The sequence below is a fragment of the Pristiophorus japonicus genome, chromosome 3 (assembly GCF_044704955.1).
Source record: "Pristiophorus japonicus isolate sPriJap1 chromosome 3, sPriJap1.hap1, whole genome shotgun sequence".
NCBI lineage: Eukaryota > Metazoa > Chordata > Chondrichthyes > Pristiophoridae > Pristiophorus > Pristiophorus japonicus.
In genome coordinates, this window is record NC_091979.1 from 198,482,451 (window position 1) to 198,504,631 (window position 22,181).

Consider the following 22,181-nt stretch of genomic DNA (forward strand, 5'->3'; position numbering starts at 1 on the left):
AAACTTCTTCACTCAGGTTTGTTAACCTGTGGAATTCTCTACCACAGAGAGTTGTTGATGCCAGTTCGTTATATATATTCAAGAGGGAGTTAGATATGGCCCTTACGGCTAAGGGGATCAAGGGGTATGGAGCAAAAGCAGGAAAGCGATACTGAGGTGAATGATCAGCCATGATCTTATTGATTGGTGGTGCAGGCTCGAAGGGCCGAATGGCCTACTCCTGCACCTATTTTCTATGTTTTCATGTTTTCCACTATCTACAAGGCACAAGTGAGGAGTGTGATGGAATACTCTCCACTTGCCTGGATGAATGCAGCTCCAACTACACTCAAGAAGCTCAACACCATCCAGGACAGAGCATTCCGCTTGATTCGCACCCAATCCGCCATCTTAAATATTCACTAACTCCTCCACCGCCACACCAAGACTGCAGTGTGTATCATCTACAAGAGCAGCGTGGAGGCCCTGACCTGAGTGAGAACACCAGCAGCAGGTCAGGGCCATAAAAGGGGCGTAGATGTGGCAGCCTGGAGCAGTGTGGAGGCCTCGGGGATCAGCGTGGAGGCATACTACTCCAGCGAGCAGCGCAAGCTGCTGTCGGAGGGCGATGGCAGCGGAGTGACGGCATCAAGGTCCAGGTCGGTGATTAGAGCGTGGGCAGATACAGCAGAAGCGGCAAGAGACAATGGCGGGACGTGATCAGGGCCCAGGGGAGGCATGAGTTCAGAGCCAGGGGCAGCACTGGCCAGCCCACACTGCAATATGTGTGCGCACTAGGTCCGTGCAGCAGAGCTGGTCTCCAGTCGTCTTGGTTAATCCTTGCCACTGGACCAAGACCTCTGTCAAGCCCGTGCGGTGGCTGGTGTGCAACGGCCACCACATGTTAAAAATTCCACGCACAGGCGTCTTCCATCCTTGAGGATGTAGTTCAGGTCCTTCATTTAAACACCTGTGAACTCATCCTTTTTTGGCTCAGAAGCAGGTCATCCTCGTTTCGAGGAACCGCCTATGACTGACTGGCACTGCAGCAACTCGCCGAGTCTTCTTTGACAGCTCCCAAGCCCTCGACCTCTAACACCTAGAAGGACAAGGGCAGCAGGTGCATGAGACCACCACCACTTGCAAGTTCCCCACCAACACTTGCAAGTTCCCCACCAAGTTGCACTCCATCCTGACTTGGAAGTATATCGCCATTCCTCCATCGTTGTTTGGTAAAAATCCTTCAGTTCCCTCCCTAACTGCACTGTGGGACTACCTTCACCACAAGGACTACAGCGGAGTCAGCCAAGAAGGCAGCTCACCAACACCTTCTCAAGGTCATTTAGGGATGGGTAAGAAATTCTGACTGTGCCAGCGATGCTTACATCCTGTGAACAAAAAAAAAAATTACATTAGAATGTTCTGTGGGTTTGCCAGGAAGAGTTGCTTAAAAATGAATCAGCAGCCAGGCGTAGTTGGTGTATTCTACCCATGCTGTGTGTTACCTCCAGTAAACTCAACTTTACAATAAAAGAATTACAGACTTGAGTCTAATGCAGTGCTGTGCATTACTTTGTGTTTGTTATAGTAATTAGATCCTATTTTAATTGTTAAAAAATTGATCAGAATTAAAAAGTTTTGTGTAAAATTCTGAGTATATTTGGAGAGTGGAGGGGGCGTGGTATGCTGGTTAGAAAAGGTTTAATATTATGTCATTAAGCAGTAATGCACAATTTTTTACTGCTCCATAGAATTGAGTGCACTCATACAATGATAAAGCTCAGAAGGAGGCCATTCGGCCCATCGTGCCTATGCCAGCTCTTTGAAAGAACTATTCAATTAGTTCTACTTGGCTGCTCTTTCTCCATAGTCCTCCAAATTTTTCTTTTTCAAGTACATATCCAATTCCTATTTGAAAGATATTATTGAATTTGCTTCCACCACCCTTTCAGGCAGCGAATTCCAGATCATAATGTAATTTTTTTTTTCTCGGGTCGCCTCTGGTTCTTTTGCCATCTTAAATATGTGTCTTCTGGTTAGTGGAAACAGTTTCTCCTTATTTTCTCTATCAACACCTTTCATAATTTTGAATGCCTCTATTAAATCTCTCCTTAACTTTTCTCGTCAATTAGAACAGGATGCCACAGGCAGGATAATTGTAAATATAGCCGCATATTATTTCTCTATATTTAAGGTTTTACTGGAGAGTAGATTCTTGTTGCTTTAAAAAAAAAAGTAATACAGGTAGTATTCTTTTGAAGGGCACATAATGAGTGCAAAATCTCATCCAATCTGAACACCCTGACTTGCTCCCAGCTGAAGCTAGGCACTTGGTGGAGATCTTTACCACTCTTGTTTTTCACTACTGGATGCTGATGGGAAGTTGTCGATTACTAAACAGCTCTGACTAACTGAATTGGTTCAGTATCTTTAGTAAAAAATGACAGATTTATATAGCAATTTTTACTACCTCAGGACATCCTAAAGTACTTAATAGCTAATGAAGTCTTTTTGAAATGTAGTCACTATTATAATGTGGGAAACACGGCAACCAATTAATGCACAGTAAGCTCCCACAAACAGCAGTGTGATAATGACCAGACGATCCATTTTAGTGGTGGTGTTTGAGGGAAAAACATTGGCTGGGACACCAGGGAGAAGTTTACTTTGTAATAGTACCATGGGATCTTTTAGGACCACCTGAGAGAACAGACGGGGCCTCGGTTTAAGGTCTCATCCGAAAGACGGCACCTCTGACAGTGCAGTACTTCCTCAGTAATACACTGGACATCAACCTAGATTTTGTGCTGAAGACTCTGGAGTGTTACTTTAACCCATGACCTTCTGATTGATGCGAGAGAGCCACCACTGAGCTACGACTGACACCTTGCGTCTAGGAAAGAAAAGGCAGCCAATCCATGGTGCTCCAGTGCAGCTGCTAGCTAACGGAATCATTGCAAACCTGCATTGAGGTAGTAGGGTACCCAGCATGTGATCAAAATTCTCCAGTTTTTAAACCTTTTGTGTGAAAAAAATGATATACATCCATCAAAAGTGTACTAGTTCTCTAATAATAGTTATTTTGCTAAGTAAGACTTGTTATTCAGCGGGTTTTATAGTTTAAAAAAAAAACAAGCGCGCACTATACATTTCAGACTGTGTGCAGTCTCAGTGCCTCTGAAATATAAACACAAAATACTGGAAATACTCAGCAAGCCAGGCAGCATCTGTGAGAGAGAAACAGAGTTAACGTTTCAGATCTGTGACCTTTCGTCAGAACTGGAAAACGTTACAGGTGCAATGGGTTTTAAGCAAGTGCAGAGGCAGGGAAAGAGGTAAGGGGAGGAAACGACAAAAGCGTAGGTCTGTGATCGGGTGGAAGGCTGGAGTTATTTAATGAACAGCAGAAACATTCCCAGCACCTGCTGTCTGAAAAAATGGGAGCAGTGATTATCTGAAATAGTCAAACTCAATGTTGAGTCTGAAAGACTGTAAAGTGTCTAATGGAAAGATGAGATACTGTTCCTCGAGATTCCGTGGAATTTCAATGGAATAGTTTAGGAGGTCGAGGTCAGAGTGGTAGTGGGACGGAGAATTAAAATGGCAAACGACCAGAAGTTCAGGATCATACTTGCATGGTGTTCGGCAAAGCAATCACCCAATCTGCCTTTGGTCGCCGCAATGTATAGGGGACAGCATAGTGAGCAGTGAATATAATGTACTAAATTGAAAGAATTACAAGTAAATTGCTATTTCATCTGGAAGGAGTGTTTGGAGCCCTGGACAGTGGGAAAAGAGGAGGTGAAAGGGCAGGTGTTGCATCTCCTGCGTTTGCATAGGAAGGTGCCCTGGGATCAGGAGGGGGTGTTGGAAGAGTGGACCAGGGTGTCGCTGAGGGAATGGACCCTTCAGAATGCTGAGACAGGAGGGAAATATGTGTTTGGTAGTGGCATCATGCTGGAAGCGCTGGAAATGGCGGAGGATGATCCGTTGAAGGTGGAGTTTGGTGGGGTGGAAGGTGAAGACAAAGGGAAGCCTATCGTGGTTCTGGGAGGGCAGGGAAGTGGTGACAGCGAAAATGGGACAGTCACGGTCGTGGACCTTGTCAATCATGGTGGGGGAGACCCCTCAGTTGAGGGTGAAGGAAGACATGAGCACTGGTGTGGGAGGTGACATCACCAGAATCGATGAGACGGAGAAACTGGGAGTATGGAATAGAGACCTTGTAGGAAGCGGGGTGGGAGGAAGTGTAATCAAGTTATCTGTGGGAGTCATTGGGCTTGTAGTAAATATTGCCTCTTGAGTTTGGAATACTTATCTTTGAAACAAGATTGAGCGACACCAAGTGACCGTGATTAAATTTAATCATGGTCTTTCCTGTGCATACAGAGATTTCTTTCGTATCTGGGAGTACTCAGAAAATTGACGACCTGGTTCGGGGTAATAAAAACAGAAAATGCTGGAAATACTCAGCAGGCCAGGCAGCATCTGTGGAGAGAGAAACAGAGCTAACTTTTCAGGTTGATGACCTTTCATCAGATCCTGAAACATTAACTCTGTTCCTTTCTTCACAGATGCTGCCAGACCTGCTGAGTATTTCGAGCATTTTATGTTTTTATTTCCGATTTCCAGCAGTTTGCTTTTGGCTCAGAATAATGTTGGTTATCTAGATTTCCCAGTAATGGTAAGTAAATAGCAATGATTCATTTAAGGAGAAGCTGGATAAACACATGACGGAGAAAGGAACAGAAGGATATGCTGATAGGGTGAGATGAAGCAGGGTGGGAGGAGGTTTGTGTGGAATAGGCCGAATGACCGGTTTCTGTGCTGTAGTCTCTATGTAATGTTCATTTATTGATGACAGAAACATATTTTCAGACAAAAAACATCAGGTATATGCTAGTCAATCCTGTGATGCTGGAAAGAGGCTGAATGAGTTGTTTCCCATTGCCTTCTGAATTATTCTCCACTATATGATGCCTCTCTGTAATCCTATTCCTATAGCAACAAAATCTACAATCTTTGCCGAACAAAAGCAGCTTTTAGCTTCACAGGGAGACTAGATCGTTTACCTCATCGAGCACTATTCTCTCCAATGGACAATTTGCATTGTCATAAGCTCTTAATAACATTTCCTGATGGAGGTGATGCAAGATAGGTTAAAACCTTACAAAGATGCAAGCATCTTCATGGTAATATTGTCATGTCCTGAATTATGTGTCTCTTAGTGCCCCATAAACTTTTTAATCGTGGATATAAATTTATCATTTTAATCTTCAATTTCAGTTCTGGCCAGATGATCATTGCTCAACGTTTGAAGGAAAGAAACTACACGATTGTTGAATGGGTTTTAAAAAAAAAAACAATTAGCAATTTCTACATTACAGCAGTGACTACACTTTAAATAGTGCTTTATTGGCTGTGAAACACTTTGGATGTCCTGAGATCGTAAAAGGTTTTCTATAAATGCAAGTATTTCTTTTATATGTTCCCTTACCTTCTACTCCTTGACCACAGGGTGCTTTGATGCCAACCCTATTATTTGCAGGTTTCAAAGGAATTGCAAATGGATCACTCCTCCATGTGGCATAAAGCATGAAGTGTTCATTCCTGTGTGACATTTCTTTTTCCACTGACTTTTATGCAGTGTCCTGCTGGTAAAATGCAGACGTGTTTTACATTGAACCTTTCTGTACAGCTGGGTGTCTGTCCCTCTTGTAATACAGCTATATATAAATTTGAAAACACACATTTCTTTTTATATTTAAAAAAAAGCAGTTTCAAGCAGAGTGTTGCTCTCTGCCATTTTGACAGATCCATTGTTTAAAACGGGGATTGGCTGCATGGAATACAGCTGCACTCTTCCACCCATGCTTAACTTGGATTCTTCTTTTTCTAATTTCCAAGGCAGCATGTGACTAATAATTATAGGTATCTGCTGTTCTAGCTAACTCACAGAAAGACACCAAGAAAAGATCCATATAGTTATGGATGCACTGCACCAGTAACTGGATGTAAATACATTAGCCTTTAGACAGATGAAAAGAGATGTTACTCTTCTAATAGACAAAAGATAAGTCTTATTTCCACCTCCGCACCTATTGCCAGTTGGCTACAGATACAGTTGATGAAGTTGTGCCGCTAGCAGTGGCTGCCTACTTACCATTGTCCCCATACTTGTACTCGGGATACGTTGTCTTTGAAGTCTGCATAGACGCGAGTGTGGTACTTATTACTTTTTATTACGGTTGATCTCATTTCCAACACATGGTCATACATCTATGCAATGCTAACACTGTTTCCCCATCACTATGTTATCATGCTCTATGTGAGTGAGTTATGTGCTGAGGTGCCCATTGTGGCTCAGTAGGTAGCAGTCTCGCCTCTTGAGTCAGAAAGTTGTGGGGTCAAATCCCATTCCAGAGACGTGAGCACAAAATTGAGGCTGAAACTCCCACTCCCAGTGCAGTACTAAGAGTGCTGCACTGTCGGAGGTGCCAGTTTTTGGATGAGAGGTTAATCATCATCATAGGCAGTCCCTCGGAATCGAGAAAGACTTGCTTCCACTTTTAAAATGAGTCCTTAGGTGGCTGAACAATTCCATATAAGAGCCACAGTCCCTGTCACAGGTGGGACAGATAGTCGTTGAGGGTAAGGGAGGATGGGACAGATTTACCGCACGCTCTTTCTGCTGCCTGCGCTTGATTTCTGCATGCTCTTGGCGATGAGACTCGAGGTGCTCAGCGCCCTCCCGGATGCACTTCCTCCACTTGGGGCAGTCTTTGGCCAGGGACTCCCAGGTGTCGGTGGGGATGTTGCACTTTATCAGGGAGGCTTTGAGGGTGTCCTTGTAACGTTTCCTCTGACCACCTTTGGCTCGTTTGCCGTGAAGGAGTTCCGAGTAGAGCACTTGCTTTGGGAGTCTCGTGTCTGGCATGCGGATAATGTGGCCTGCCCAGTGGAACTGATTGAAGCACTGAGCACACTCAATGTTGGGGATCTTGGCCTGGTCGAGGACTCTGATGTTGATGCATCTGTCCTCCCAGGGGATTTTCAGGATCTTGCGGAGACATATTGGTGGTATTTCTCCAGTGACTTGAGGTGTCTATGTGTACATGGTCCATGTCTCTGAGCCATACAGGTGGGCGGGTATTACTACAGCCCTGTAGACCATGAGCTTGGTAGCAGATTTAAGGGCTTGGTCTTTTAAGGCTGCACTGGAGGCAGTGTTGAGTATCGTCATCAATGTCTGCTCTTGTTGATAAGAGGCTCTCGAGGTATGGGAAATGGTCCACGTTGTCCAGGGCCGCGCCGTGGATCTTCATGACTGGGGGGCAGTGCTGGGGGGATGAAAGATTAAACCAAGGTCATGACTGGCTTCTCAGATGGACTTAAAAGATATTTTAAAGAAGAGTAGGGATGTTCCTCCACCCCCTTACTCCCCCCCCCCCCCCCCCCCCTTCCCGGGTGAACCTGCCCAACATTTATCCCTTAGCCAATGTCATTAAAACAAATTGGCAATATTTGGCAATTTATCTTGTGCTGTTTGTGGGACCTTGCTGTGCGCAAATTGGCTGCTGTGTTTCCTAGTGTAAGAATTTGCTAAAGTGGGTTAAACAGGTTATTGGAGTGCAAAGAGCACATGAGAAATGTTGTTAATTGAAGTTTTAAGCACGTTACCAAAACCTTTCAGTATTATATGAGTAGAGAGGAGGTAGAACTTGAAAAGAAACGGTGGGGGGGAGGGGGGGTGGGGGGAAGGGGTGGTGAAGTGAAAGAACAGTTGAAATATTAAATGAAAATGACCTTCCCTGAGGTTCAAATACTTTTCCATCAGCGGTAGGTGAATAGTGAGCAGGAGTAGGAACGCTGGTTGATTCTTCCCATCCAAGCATGCAGCTTCAGTGGCTAATTGTCAGCTGTCTAGGCCCTGAGCTCTGGAATTCCCTCCCTAAACCCCTCCGTCTCTCCATAAGAACATAAGAAATAGGAGCAGGAGTAGGCCATTTGGCCCGTTGAGCCTGCTCCGCCATTCAATAAGATCATGGCACTCCACTTTTCTGCACTATCCCCATACATATCTTAATATTCAAAAATTTATCAATCTCTGTTGAATATACTGAACAACTGAGCCTCCACAGCCCTCTGTGGTAGAGAATTCTAAAGATTCATCAGCCTCTGAGTGAAGAAATGTCTCCTCGTCTCAGTCCTAAATGGCTGAGCCCTTATTCTGAGACTGTGGCCATTGGATCTAGACACCCCAGCAGGGGAAACATCCTCCCTCCCTGTCGAGCCCTGTAAGAATCTTGTATGTTTCAATGAGATCACCTCTCATTCTTCTAAACTCTAAAGAATGAAGGCCTAGTCTACTCAATCTCTCCTCATTGTACAATCTCCCCCCCCCCCCCCCCCCCCCATCCCAGGAATCAGTCTGGTAAACCTTCATTGCACTTTGTTGACTAAGCTTTTGGTCACCTATCCTAAAATCTTGTGTGGCTTGTGTCATATTTTGTCTGATAACACACCTGTGAAGCGCCTTCGGGTATTTAAAGAAAGACTTGCATTTATATGGCGCCTTTCAAGACCACCAGGATGTCTCAATGTGCTTTACAGCCAATGAAGTACTTTTGAAGTGTCGTCACTGTTGTCATGTGGGAAACACAGCAACCAATTTGCATATGGCAAGCTCCCAAAAACAGCAATGTGATAATGACCAGATAATCTGTTTTTGTTATGTGGTTTGAGGGATAAATATTGGCCAGGATACTGGGTGTAACTCCGCTGCTCTTCCGCGAAATAGTGCCATGTGATCTTTTACGTCCACCTGAGAGCAGACATCTCGGTTTAACATCTCATCCGAAAGACGTTATTACGTTAAAAACGTTGTTTAAATGCAAATTGTTGTTGTAGCATGCCACATGAACGAAGGCAAGACGGGTAAAAATTGGGAAAATTTGAGGGAGAGGTATCTGTGAATTGGGAGAGTGGGTTTGAGGAAGTGCCCTGTTAGTTGGGGTGGGGAATAAAGAGGTAGGGAGTGGCTCTCTTAAGGTGGGGGACATGACAATCTTTTGGAGATGTGATGATCTAATTCGTCTTGAAATGGATTAACTGAAATGTAACCAATGCCTATAATTCTTTTAGATTTTAAAATCTCAATTGTGAAGTAAAGAAGCTGTTTAAAAATTGTGCATGCTGGTTAATTCTAATGTTATTAAAACAAAAGCAAAACCATCTCCTTTTTCCTGCTGATCCTCTTTCTCTCCCTCCACCGCCCCCCCACCCTGGAACCCCTGGTGGGAAGACCACCCCTGGTAGTCACATTTCAGCTCTCTGGCTTAACTGTTCTGACCGACATCTGGAATTGTATCAATTAGCCTTAGCACAGCAACCTCCCTTCAGCTGCACTAATGCCCTTTTCATTGTATGGGTGTTGGTAATAGTTTCACAGTAGGGAAGTCAATTATTGGCTTAAGTGTCCTTGCTTCTAGTTGCTGTGGTTATCAGTTGGCTATGCGCCTCGCGCCGACCTGCTGCTGCGGCAGGTCGGGGCCTTGAGTGGCGAGCGGCAGCCTGGCAGCAGCATGACGGCGTGCCACTTCAGGGAGCAATGCTAGCTGGTGCAGGAGAGTGACTGCAGTGAAGAGAGCAACTGGATTCGACGTCGCCATAATCCAGGTTGGTGATTGCAGCATGGACAGGAGCGGCGAGGTCGGGGCGAAGGAGCGCGAGAGATTGCAGAGCGACATGATCGGGGGCCAGGAGAGGCATGAGTCCGGGGCAAAGAAGAGGCAAGGGCCCAGGGGCAGCACGGGCCAGCCCACACTGCGATATGTGTGCGCCCTAGTGTGCAGCAGAGCTGGTCTCCAATCATCTTGGGTAATCCTTGCCACTGGACCAAGACCAAACTCTGTCAAGCCTGTGTGGTGGCTGGTGTGCAACGGCCACCCCATGTTAAAAAAATCCACGCACAGATATTTTCCACCCTTCAATATGCAGTTCGGGACCTGGAATATTAGTTCCTTAATTGAAACACCTGTGAACTCATCCCTTTTTGGCGTGGAAGCAAATCATCCTCGATTCGAGGGACCGCCAAAGAAAGATAGATGTGTCTCATCTAACTTGTCTGAGGAGTGCTTTTAATAATGGCCATAAGGAATGGAACGCACTGATGGTGAACTTCTTTTGCGCGTTTGTGATTTTAGGGCTTTTTAGGTAGGGTTGACGCAAGGAAAGACTGTATTTAGCTGAGTGCAGTACTGAGGGAGTGCTTTATTATCTGAGGATGAAATCAGTGTTCCAGCTGCCTTTAAAAAATCCCACAGTATTAGCTGGCAATAATCGGGCTGTTCTCTCGGTGGCCTGGAAAGCTCCACCACAAACAGTACCAGAGGAAAATCATGGATTGACATCATTCATGTTAATATTTGTGGAAAGTTGCTGATGAGGATTGGCTGCCACGTTTGACTACAGAACAGCCAATGAATTCCAAGAAAAGAAATAATTCTGTATAAAACTTATTTTAACATGGTACGGTACTATAAATTACAAATATTTATCACTGATGATTGATTTGCCCAGATTGATTCACAGCTCAGTGGTACCACTCTCTCCTCCGACATAGCGGTTGTGGGTTCAATCCCACTTTCGAGACTTGAGCACAAAATCTGGGCTGGCACTCCAATGCAGTACTGAGCGAGTGCTGTACTGTCGGAGGTGCCGATTTTCACATGAGACGTTAAATCGAGGCCCCGTTTGCCCCCTCAGGTGGACATAAAAGATCCCATGACAATATTTCAAAGAAGAGCAGGTGAGTTATCCCCGGTGTCCCAGACAATATTTATTCCTAAACCAACATCACTGAAACCAATTATCTGGTCATTATCACACTGCTGTTTGTGGGATTTTGTTGTGTTTAAATTGGCTCCTTGTTTCCTACCTTACAACAGTGACTACACTTCAAAACGTACTTCATTGGCTTAAAAGTGCTTTGGGATGTCCTGAGGTTGTGAAAAATGCTATATAGATGCAAGTCTTTGATGAAAGCAGTGCCGATTGAATTTATTTCTCAGGATGAAGATAGAGCCTGATCCCATGGGTTAAGAGAACGTTGCCTGTTGAATAAGGATTAGTGGCTACAAGTTAGAGATTAGGGTGCCGAAATTGCCCATTTGCGCAGGGTCAGTTAGTGCTGCCGGCCAGCACTAATGAGTTAGCGCGCGGGCACGACTGCCACATCGACCTGCACGGAATTGCCCCTGGGGCTCCGATGACGAAAAGTGGTTTGTGCCGTGACCTGCGATTAGCGCAATGGTGCACCCATCCCCTATTGACTCTTTTACGTCCCTCGGGGGGAAATTGCAAGGGGCGATGCCACCGACAGTTTCTCGGTGCGAGAAATTGTATGTGGCTGTGGCACCCCGGTCGTCCTTAAAGGGGAGGTGTTAGCATGCCGGCCGCCATCTTTTTTTCTGTCGGCCGACTTTTCAGTCGTCCCAACAATGGCAGCTGCTAGTGTGGCCGGGCTGCCAGCATGCCAACACTCTTGGGTGCCAGATCGCTGGCCCGGCCGACACCCTCCATGGGTGGCCCAGTGGGCGGCACTAAAAAGGCTGCAGAGTTGCAGCGGCCTTCCACTTTAAAAGAAGGGGAGGGACGTTGAGGCATCAGCGTGACGCGGCACATTTGCGCCGCATTGACGTCATGAACGTGGCACTGCAAAAAATACACTTTTTGCAAAATGACCACCCCAAGCCCAGCGAGGGGCTATTTTGGTCCCGAGCTCTTTTCAATGTAACGTGTGAAATCTGTTTTTAAACTATAAAATATATTATGAGAATCTGGTACCTGACTGGATTTTGGCAGATTTGTAAAAAAAAACAAATTGGATAATAACGTAATTATTTTTGGCAGATGCTTTGTAGCAGAACTTATGTTGTGTATCAGTGTGCACAGATGCAGGGACATATTTTAATTTGCATACCTTCGATAGGGATGTCCCAAGTCCTTTAGTCTTGTTGGATCACAGAGTTGTTTATCATGGAGCCCCACTAAGAACAACTCTTTCCAAACTCCCTCTGCTACACTCTCCAACTTATATTCACCATACCACACCCTTTTGGTCCTTTGATTCTGGCCACCCCACCATTAGTGCCAGAAACATAGAAACATAGAAAATAGGTGCAGGAGTAGGCCATTCAGCCCTTCGAGCCTGCACCACCATTCAATATGATCATGGCTAATCATGCAACTTCAGTACCCCATTCCTGCTTTCTCTCCATATCCCTTGATTCCTTTTGCCATAAGGGCCATATCTAACTCCCTTTTGAATATATTTAACGAACTGGCCTCAACAACTTTCTGTGGTAGAGAATTCCACAGGTTCACAATTCTCTGAGTGAAGATGTTTCTCCTCATCTCGGTCCTAAATGGTTTACCCCTTATCCTTAGACTGTGACCCCTGGTTCTGGACTTCCCCAACATTGGGAACATTCTTCCTGCATCTAACCTGTCCATTCCCATCAGAGTTTATATGTTTCTGAGATCCCCTCTCATTCTTCTAAATTCCAATGAATATAAGCCTAGTCGATCCAGTCTTTCTTCATATGTCTGTCCTGCCATCCCGGGAATCAGTCTGGTGAACCTTCGCTGCACTCCCTCAATAGCAAGAATGTCCTTCCAAAGATTAGGAGACCAAAACTGTACACAATATTCAAGGTGTGGCTTCACCAAAGCCATGTACAACTGCAGCAAGACCTCCCTGCTCCTATACTCAAATCCTCTCGCTATGAAGCCAATATGCCATTTGCTTTCTTCACCGGCTGCTGTACCTGCATGCCAACTTTCAATGACTGATGTACCATGACACCCAGGTCTCATTGCTCCTCCCCTTTTCCTAATCTGTCACCATTCAGATAATATTCTGCCTCCCTGTTTTTGTCACCAAAGTGGATAACCTCATATTTATCTACATTATACTTCATCTGCCATGCATTTGTCCACACACCTAACCTGTCCAAGTCACCCTGCAGCCTCTTGGCATCCTCCTCACTGCTCACACTGCCACCAAGCTTAGTGTCACCTGCAAACTTGGAGATATTACATTCAATTCCTTCGTCCAAATCATTAATGTATATTGTAAATAGCTGGGGGCCCAGCACTGAACCTTGCGGCACCCCACTAGTCACTGCCTGCCATTCTGGAAAAGGACCCATTTATTCCTACTCTTTGCTTCCTATCTGCCAACCAGTTCTCCATCCACATTACCCCCAATACCATGTGCTTTAATTTTGCACACTAATCTCTTGTGTGGGAACTTGTCAAAAACCTTTTGAAAGTCCAAATGCACCACATCCACTGGTTCTCCCTTGTCCACTCTACTAGTTACATACTCAAAAAATTCTAGAAGATTTGTCAAGCATGATTTCCCTTTCATAAATCCATGCTGACTTGGACCGATCCTGTCACTGCTTTCCAAATGTGCTGCTATTACGCTTTTAATAATTGATTCCAACATTTTCCCCATTACTGATGTCAGGCTAACCAGTCTATAATTCCCTGTTTTCTCTCTCCCTCTTTTTTTAAAAAGTGGGGTTACATTAGCTACCCTCCAATCCATAGGAACTGATCCAGAGTCCATGGAATGTTGGAAAATGACCACCAATGCGTCCACTATTTCTAGGGCCACTTCCTTAAGTACTCTGCGATGCAGACTATCAGGCCCTGGGGATTTATCGGCCTTCAATACCATCAATTTCCTTAACACATTTTCCTGACTAATAAGGATTTCCTTCAGTTTCTCCTTCTCGCTAGACCATCGGTCCTCTAGTATTTCCGAAAGGTTATTTGTGTCTTCCTTAGTGAAGATAGAACAAAAGTATTTGTTCAGTTGGTCTGCCGTTTCTTTGTTCCCCATTATAAATTCACCTGATTCGGACTGCAAGGGACCTACATTTGTCTTCACTAATTGTTTTCTCTTCACATATCTATAGAAGCTTTTGCAGTCTGTTTTTATGATCCCTGCAAGCTTACTCTCATACTCTATTTTCCCCCTCCTAATTAAACCCTTTGTCCTCCTCTGCTGAATTCTAAATTTCTCCCAGTCCTCAGGTTTGCTGCTTTTTCTGACCAATTTATATGCCTCTTCCTTGGATTTAACACTATCCCTAATTTCTCTTGTTAGCCACAGTTGAGCCACCTTCCCGGTTTTATTTTTACTCCAGACATGGATGTACAATTGTTGAAGCTCATCCATGTGATCTTTAAATGTCTGCCATTGCCTATCCACCGTCAACCCTTTAAGTATCATTCGCCAGTCTATCATAGCCAATTCACGTCTCATACCATTGAAGTTACCTTTCTTTAATTTCAGGACTCTAGTCTCTGAAATAACTGTGTCACTCTCCATCTTAATGAAGATTTCTAGCATTTTATGATCACTCTTCCCCAAACCTCAGAAGCTTTGGGACTCCCTTCCCAAAACCCTTCTACCTCTTCCAATTCTGTCTCCTTTTTAAAGCCTTCTCATAATCCATCTTTTTTACTAGGCTTTCAGTTGTCCCACCCCATCTAATTTCTTCTCCAAGGTTTGTCTATTTCCTAATCTCTGTCCATTTGTGAAGGCCCTTGGGTTGTTAAGTTAAAAGTGTGCTATAAATGCAAGACGTTTGATTGCCTAGGTCTTTATGGGCTCGGTTGTCTGGGATTTAGTGTCATGTATGGTCCACAAGCTGTAGTTTGGATCCTACCATATTGATGGAAATGCATAAAAACCAGTGTAATGTTTCTGCTCCTCGACAGGGGTCATTCTTTTCAGTGTGGGTGGTCCAAGGGAGTTGCACCCGCACATACGACGGTCTATCCCAATGTGTCCTCTGGGGTACAGACGGCCTCGCGTCTGCCGATGTAACTGATCTGCAGAAACATGAGCTGCCGAGCTTTGGAGCTGAGGGTAGTGATGGGGAAAAAAATCATTAAACTATGTGCTCCTTTCTCAGGAATAAAAACAGAAAATGCTGGAAACACTCAGCAGGTCAATCAACATCTGTGGCAGCTGTGGCTCACTGTGTAGCACACTCGCCTCTGAGACAGGAAGTTGTGGGTTCAAGTCCCACTCCAGAGACTTGAGCACAAAAATCCAGGCTAACACTCCAAGTGCGTGGGTGCTGGACTGTCAGTGGTGCCGTCTTTCGGATGAGATCTTACCTCAGGTGGACGTAAAAGATCCCATGGCACTATTCGAAGAAGAATGGGGGAGTTCTCCCTTGTGTCCCAGCCAATATTTATCCCTCAATCAACATCACACAGATTATCTGGTCATTATCACATTTCTATTTGCTGGAGCTTGCTGTGCACACATTGGCTGCTGTGTTTCCTACATTACAACAGTGATTACGCTTCAAAAGTACTTCTTTGGCTGTAAAGCACTTTGGGACATCCTGAGGTCGTGAAATGTGCTATAGAAATGCAAGTCTTTCTTTCTGTTCTTTAGGAGAGAACATAGACGAGTTGAAGTTTCAGATTTGGACACATCATCGTTCTATTCTGAAACATGAAATCATCTGCAGTTTGTTTTTTATTCCTTTTTAATGAGCTCTCTTTATCCTTTTATATGGAGCAGAATCACTAGCGTCCTAAAGAAATCCTGTTTTGTTTAAAAAAAAAATTCTCCCAAAATATGTGTCCAAGTTTGTCCACTTTTATCCTTGAGATTAAAATTCGAGCTAGGCCATTCAGGGGTGATCTTACACATTCAGGGGTGTACTTCTTTACACAAAGGGTCATCATCATAGACAGTCCCGCGAAATCAAGGAAGACTTGCTTCCACTCTAAAAGTGAGTTCTCAGGCGCTGTACAGTCCCATACGGAAATTACAGTCTCTATCATAGGTGGGACAAAGTCGTTGAAGGAAAGGGTGGGTGGGAAGTCTGGTTTTCCGCTCGCTCCTTCCGCTGTCTGCGCTTGGTTTCTACATGCTGTCAGTGACGAGACCCGAGGTGCTCAGCACCCTTCGCGGATTCCTCCACTTTGTGCAATCTTGGGCCAGGGATTCCCAGATGCCGGTAGGGATGTTACACTTTTCAAGGAGGTTTTGAGGGTGTTGTTGAAATGTTTCCTTTGCCCACCTGAGGCTTGCTAGGAGTTCCGAGTAGAGCACTTGCTTGGGGAGTCTCGTGTCGGGCATGCGGACGATGTGGCCGCCCAATGGAGCTGGCCGAGTGTGGTCAGTGCTTCGATGCTGGGGATGTAGGGGAAATCTGGAACTCTTTCCTCAAAAAGATGTTGAGGCTGAGGGTCAATTGAAAATTTCAAAACTGAGATTGATGGAGTTGTGTTGGGTATTAAGGGATATGGAAACAAGGCGGGTTAAGATACAGATCAGTCATGACCAAATTGAATGGCGGAGCAGACCTGAGGGGTTCAAAGGCTTCCTCCTGTTCCAATCCTTCTCTTCCTGCTCTGAAGGTGGTAACTTCTGCTGGCATGTGATTGTCCAAGTTACACCCTAATTGTTACTTTGCTCACGTGGCCAATCCTCAGGTGCCAATGGCCCAGAAATCCCGGTCGGCTGCTTCTCGTGGGCGATCGGGTAAAACATTTTTTTAAATGCGCACTTACCTTATCCTGCTGCACCCATGCGAGTTCTCAGTCCTGAGGCCTCCTCTGACTGGGCGTCGCAATGCATGCACTTTGGGACATGCACAGGCCTGGAGCTGGAGTCACATGGCTCTGGGCAGCCAATCAGGTAAGGTAAGTTCGAGTTCCCATTATTATGAATGAGAAACAGCCCCCAAAGCGCACAAAACTAATAATAAAAAATAGAAAAAATACACTTTTTTGAAAAAGTTTTTTAAATTTATGGTTTAAAATAAACTTGCCATAGTGGGGAGGGCTTTTAACAATAAAATATGTTTTTATAATTTTATTTTAAAATGTTTTTTGTGTATTTTAAAACACTTATGCCTGTAAAAGTAGGCGATGTGCTTACTTTTATCAGGTGCAAGAGTTTTGAGGACATTTGCTAAGCAAGATATAAGTAAATACCGCAATGCTGCCCTTGCAAATCTCGATCCCAAGATATGGACGATCTGTCAAGCTCCTGACAGATCGGAAAAGCCAATTTTCAGTGCATGTGCATTGTGCGCTGAAAACTGGGTTTTGCGATGCCTTCCCAGGTCCGTAGACACTAGGTACAGACCCGGGAGGCTGGAATTTCTGCCCCAAAGCTTCTCTTCTGACTCTCACTACAAGCTCAATGTTTAATCAACAGGGATTGCGGAGAAGCATGTCATTAAAGATATACCTGACTGATTGGAGCACGAGATCGTTTTATTTCTGAATTAGAAGATTGTGGATTAAAAAAAATTTGTTCCGGGATGTGGGCGTCGCTGGCAAGGCCAGCATTTATTGCCCATCCCTAATTGCCCTTGAGAAGGTGGCAGTGAGTCACCGCCTTGAACCACTGCAGTCTGTGTGGCGAAGGTACACCCACAGTGGTGTTGGGGAGGAAGTACTAGGATTTTGACCCAGCAATGATGAAGGAATGGCAATATATTTCAAAGTCAGGATGGTGTGTGACTTGGAGGTGATGGTGTTCCCATGAACCTGTTGCCCTTATCCTTCTAAGTGATAGAGATTGCGGATTTGAGAGGTGCTGTTGAAAAAGCCTTGGTGAGTTATTGCAGTGCATCTTGTAGATGGTGCACACTGCAGACACAGTGCACCGGTGATGGAGGGAGTGAATGTTTAAGGTGGTGGATGGAGTGCTAATCAAGCAGTCTGCTTTGTCCTGGATGGTCTTGAGCTTCTTGAGTAGTGTTGGAGCTGCACTCATCCAGGCAAGTGGAGAATATTCCATCACACTCCCGACTTGTGCCTTATAGATGGAAAGGCTTTGGTGAGATACTCACTGCAGAATACCCAGCCTCTGACCCGCTCTTGTTGCCATAGTACTTATGTGGCTGATCCAAATAAGTTTCTGGTCAATGGTGACCCCCAGAATGTTGATGGTGGGAGATTCGGCGATGGTAATGCCATTGAATAGCAAGGGGAGGTGGTTGGACTCGCACTTGTTGGAGATGGCCATTGCCTGGCACTTGTGTGGCACGAATGTTACTTGCCACTTATCAGCCTGATCCTGAATGTCATCCACGTCTTGCTGCATGCAAGACGTGGATGACATTTTCTGAGGAGTTGCAAATGGAATTGAACACTGCAATCATCAACGAACGTCCGCACATTTGACCTTATGATGGAAGGAAGGCCATTGATGAAGCAGCTGAAGATGGTTGGGCCGAGGACACTGCCCTGAGGAACTCCTGTGGCGATGTCCTGGGGCTGGGATGGTTGACCTCCAACAACCTCAATCATCTTCCTTTGTGCCAGATATGACTCCAGCCAGTGGAGAGTTTTCTCCCCAATTCTCGTTGACTTCAGTTTTACGAGGGTTCCTTAATGCCACACTCTATCAAATGCTGCCTTGATGCCAAGGGCAGTCACTCTCGCCTCACTTCTGGAATTCAGCTCTTTTGTCCATGTTTGGACCAAGGCTGTAATGAGATCTGGAGCAGAGTGGTCCTGGTGGAACCGAAACTGAACTACAGTGAACAGATTATTGGTGAGTAAGTGCCGGTGGATAGCACTGTCAATGATGCCTTCCATCAATTTGCTGATGATTGAGAGTAGACTGATGGGGCGATAATTGGCCAGATTGGATTTGACCTGCTTTTGTTGACAGGACATACCTGGGCAGTTTTCCACATTGTCGGATAGATGCCAGTGTTGTAGCTGTACTGGAACAGTTTGGCTTGATGCGCGGCTATTTCTGGAGCACAAGTCTTCAGCACTATCGTCGGGATGTTGTTGGGTCAATAGCTTTTGCTGTATCCAGTTCACTCAGCCATTTCTTGATATCATGTGGTGTGAATTGAATTAGCTGAAGACTGGCTTCTGTGATAGTAGGGATGTCAGCAGGAGCCGAGATGGATCGTCCACGCGACACTTCCGGCTGAAGATGGTTGCAAACGCTTCAGCCTTATGTTTTGCACTTGCGTGTTGGACTCCGTCATCATTGAGGATTCAAGCTCCACTGTAGACTTGAGCACATAATCCAGGCTAACACTCCAGTGCTGAGGGAATGCTGCACTGTCAGACGTGCTGCCTTTCAGATAAGATGTTAAACTGAAATGGAAAAACGCTCAGATCGTCAACAATGATAACAAATATTTATATAGCACCTTTAACTAGTAAAATATCCCAAGGTGCTTCACATGGGTGTTATCAAACAAAATTTGGCACTGACTCATATAAGGAGATATCAGGACAGATGAGCAAAAGCTTGATCAAAGAGGTAAGTTTTAAGAAGTGACTTAAAGGAGGAGAGAGAGGTAGAGTGGCAGAGATTGTCGGGAGGGATGTCGGCAGTTGAAGGCACAGCCACCTATAGTGGAGCATTTTAAAATTGGGGATGCACAAGAGACCAGAATTGGAGCGCAGAGATCTCGGAGGGTTGTATGGCTGGTGGAGATTATAGAGCTGGGGAAGGGCAAGGCCATAGAGGGATTTGAAAACGAGGATGAGAATTTTAAAATTGAGATGTTCCAGACCCAAAGTCAATGTAGGTCAGTGAGCACGGGTGATGGGTGAACGGGACTTGGTCTGAGGTTAGGATAACAGCAGCAGAGCTCTAGTTTATGTTGGATGGAAGATGGGAGCCTGGCAAGGAGAGCATTGGAACTGTTGTGTCCAGAGGTAACAAAAGCATGGATACGGGTTTCAGTAGCAGAGGAGCGGAGTTGGTTGATGTTTCAGAGATGGAGGTAGGCAGTGTAGGTGATGGAGTGGATATGTGGTCAGAAGCTCATCTCGGGGTCAAATATTACACCAAGGTTGCGAACGGTCTGGTTCTGCCTCAGACCGTTGCCAGGAAAAGGGATGGAATCGGTGGCTAGGGAACGGAGTTTGTGGCAAAGACCGAAGATAATGGCTTGGTCCTCCCAATATTTAGCTTGAGGAACTTTCTTCTCATACTGGATGTTGGACAAGCAGTGTGACAAATCAGCCTCAGTGGAGGGGTTAAGAGAGATGGTGGTGAGGTCGAGCTGGTTATCGTCAGCGAACATGTGGAACCTGCATTGTGTTTTCGGATAACTTCACTGAAGGACAGCATGTAGATGAGTAATATGTGGGAGCCATCAAAGGTAGATCCTTGGGGGACTTGAGAGGGTAAAAGTGGTGTGGGAGCTGGAAGAGAAGGATGAAAAGATCCTACATTATTTTGAAGAAGGGCAGGGGAGTTCTGGCCCAGTGTGCTTGGGCAATAATATCCCTCAACCTCTTATCTGGTCATAATTACATTCCTCTGTGATGGCGCCTTTCACAACCTCAGAACGTTCCAAAGTGCTTTACAGCCAATGAAGTACTTTTGAAGTGCAGTCAGTGTCATAATGTAGGAAACACACAACAAGTTAACTTGATATATCCTTGGATAAATGTACAGTGTTATGTAATGGAATAGAAGGGTCATTTGGGCTGGCTGCCAATTGCTGATGATCAAGTGCATTTTCATTTGATCTAATGATGCAGCAAAAAAAAAGCAAGGGAGAAAGTCCTGCCCTAAACATTCTGTTTATTAAATGGGGCGACTGCCAAACTAGAAATGCACTTGATAAATGTTATAATCGGTTGGTTGTGCAGATGGTAATTTATCCCTGGAATAAATTGCTGAGGCAGCATTTAGTCTTCTGTACTTAGGACTGAATGAATAATGGGGAATCTTCTGGGGCAGTTCACTGTTGTCGAAGTCCCTTTTGCCATTACCCCTCTGCTCCCAGACCTGCATTGGCTCTTGGTCCGGCAACGCCTCAATTTTCAAATTCTCATCTGTGTGTTCAAATCCCTCCATGGCCTCACCCCTCTCTATCTTTGTAACGTCCTCCAGCCCTACAAGCCTCCAATAACTTTGCGCTCCTCCAATTCTAGACTCTTGCCCATCCCCCATTTTCCTCACCCCACTATTGGCGGCCATACCTTCAGATGACTAGGCTCTAAGCTCTGGAATTCCCTCCCTAAACCTCACTGTCTCTCTCTCCGTCTTGAAGCTGCTCCTTATATCCTACCTCTGTCCTAACATATCCTTTTGTGGCTCAGCGTCAAATTTTGTTTAAGAACACTCCTGTGAAGTAGCTTGGGACTTTTAACTACATTAAAGGTGCTATATCAATGCAAGTTGTTGCTGTTGAAGTTGTACCTTTGCTTTTTGAACAGTGTGTCTATTGACACCACTATCAGCCAATGAGTTGCAGGCAGGGCATGACTTGCAGCAGTCTATTTTACTGCAAACAAAGGCTATTCAAACAGCAGAGTCGATTTAATGAGTCTCTACCAACTACAGCAAACTGAACTCACCACTGAAACTATAGCAATGTCTCTCGATCAACACCTCCCGATATAAGCAGGATTATTGCTCCAGCAAATCATCATAGGCAGTCCCACGAACGAGGATGACTTGCTTCCACACCAAAAGGGATTAGTTCACTGATGTTTCAATGGAGGACCCGATATTCCAGTCCTGAACTCCCAGGGTTGGAAGATGCCTGTGTGTGGATTTTTTTAACGTGTGGTGTCTGCTGCACACCAGCCACCACATGGGCTTGACAAAGCTAGGCCTTTATCCAGTGGCAAGGGTAAACCTGGACGACTAGAGACCTGCTCTGCTGCACGGACTTAGTGTGCGCACATATCGCAGTGTAGGCAGGCCCGTGCTGCCCCTGGACTCTTCTGGGCCCCGCATCCTCATTTGCTGCTCCTCCGCCATGATCTCTCGCTGCTGATCTCACACCGCTCCAGTGCCACGATCTCTCGCTGCTTCTCCGCCACAAGCATTCGCCACACTTCTGCCATGACCTCTCACCACACCTCCACACTAAACATTCGTTGCATCTCTCGCTGCTCATCTGCCTCGACCTCCTCTCTCCTCCAATGTGCCTGGGCCCCGCTGATAATCCTGCCCACTCTCCAAATGCCGAACTGGGCCTTGATAACATCACCCAGTCACCCACCTCGAAGTTGTTGCATACTTGGAATGGCTCGCGCTGGAAGTTGTAGTGGTATGCCCACGATGTTGTAGGGCCCGCGCTCCAGCTTTTTTATCCTCCCGACCTGCGGTGGTGTACAGCAAAACGCAGTGAATGGAGGACAGTTAC

General features: G+C 45.4%; 1 protein-coding gene across 3 annotated transcripts in view; it reads left to right on the top strand.

Moving 5' to 3' along the window:
* The window catches only part of LOC139260068 (partitioning defective 3 homolog B-like), a 1,396,127-nt gene that overhangs the window by 223,602 nt on the left and 1,150,344 nt on the right, over positions 1–22,181 (top strand). The gene's annotated exons all lie outside the window — the stretch shown is intronic.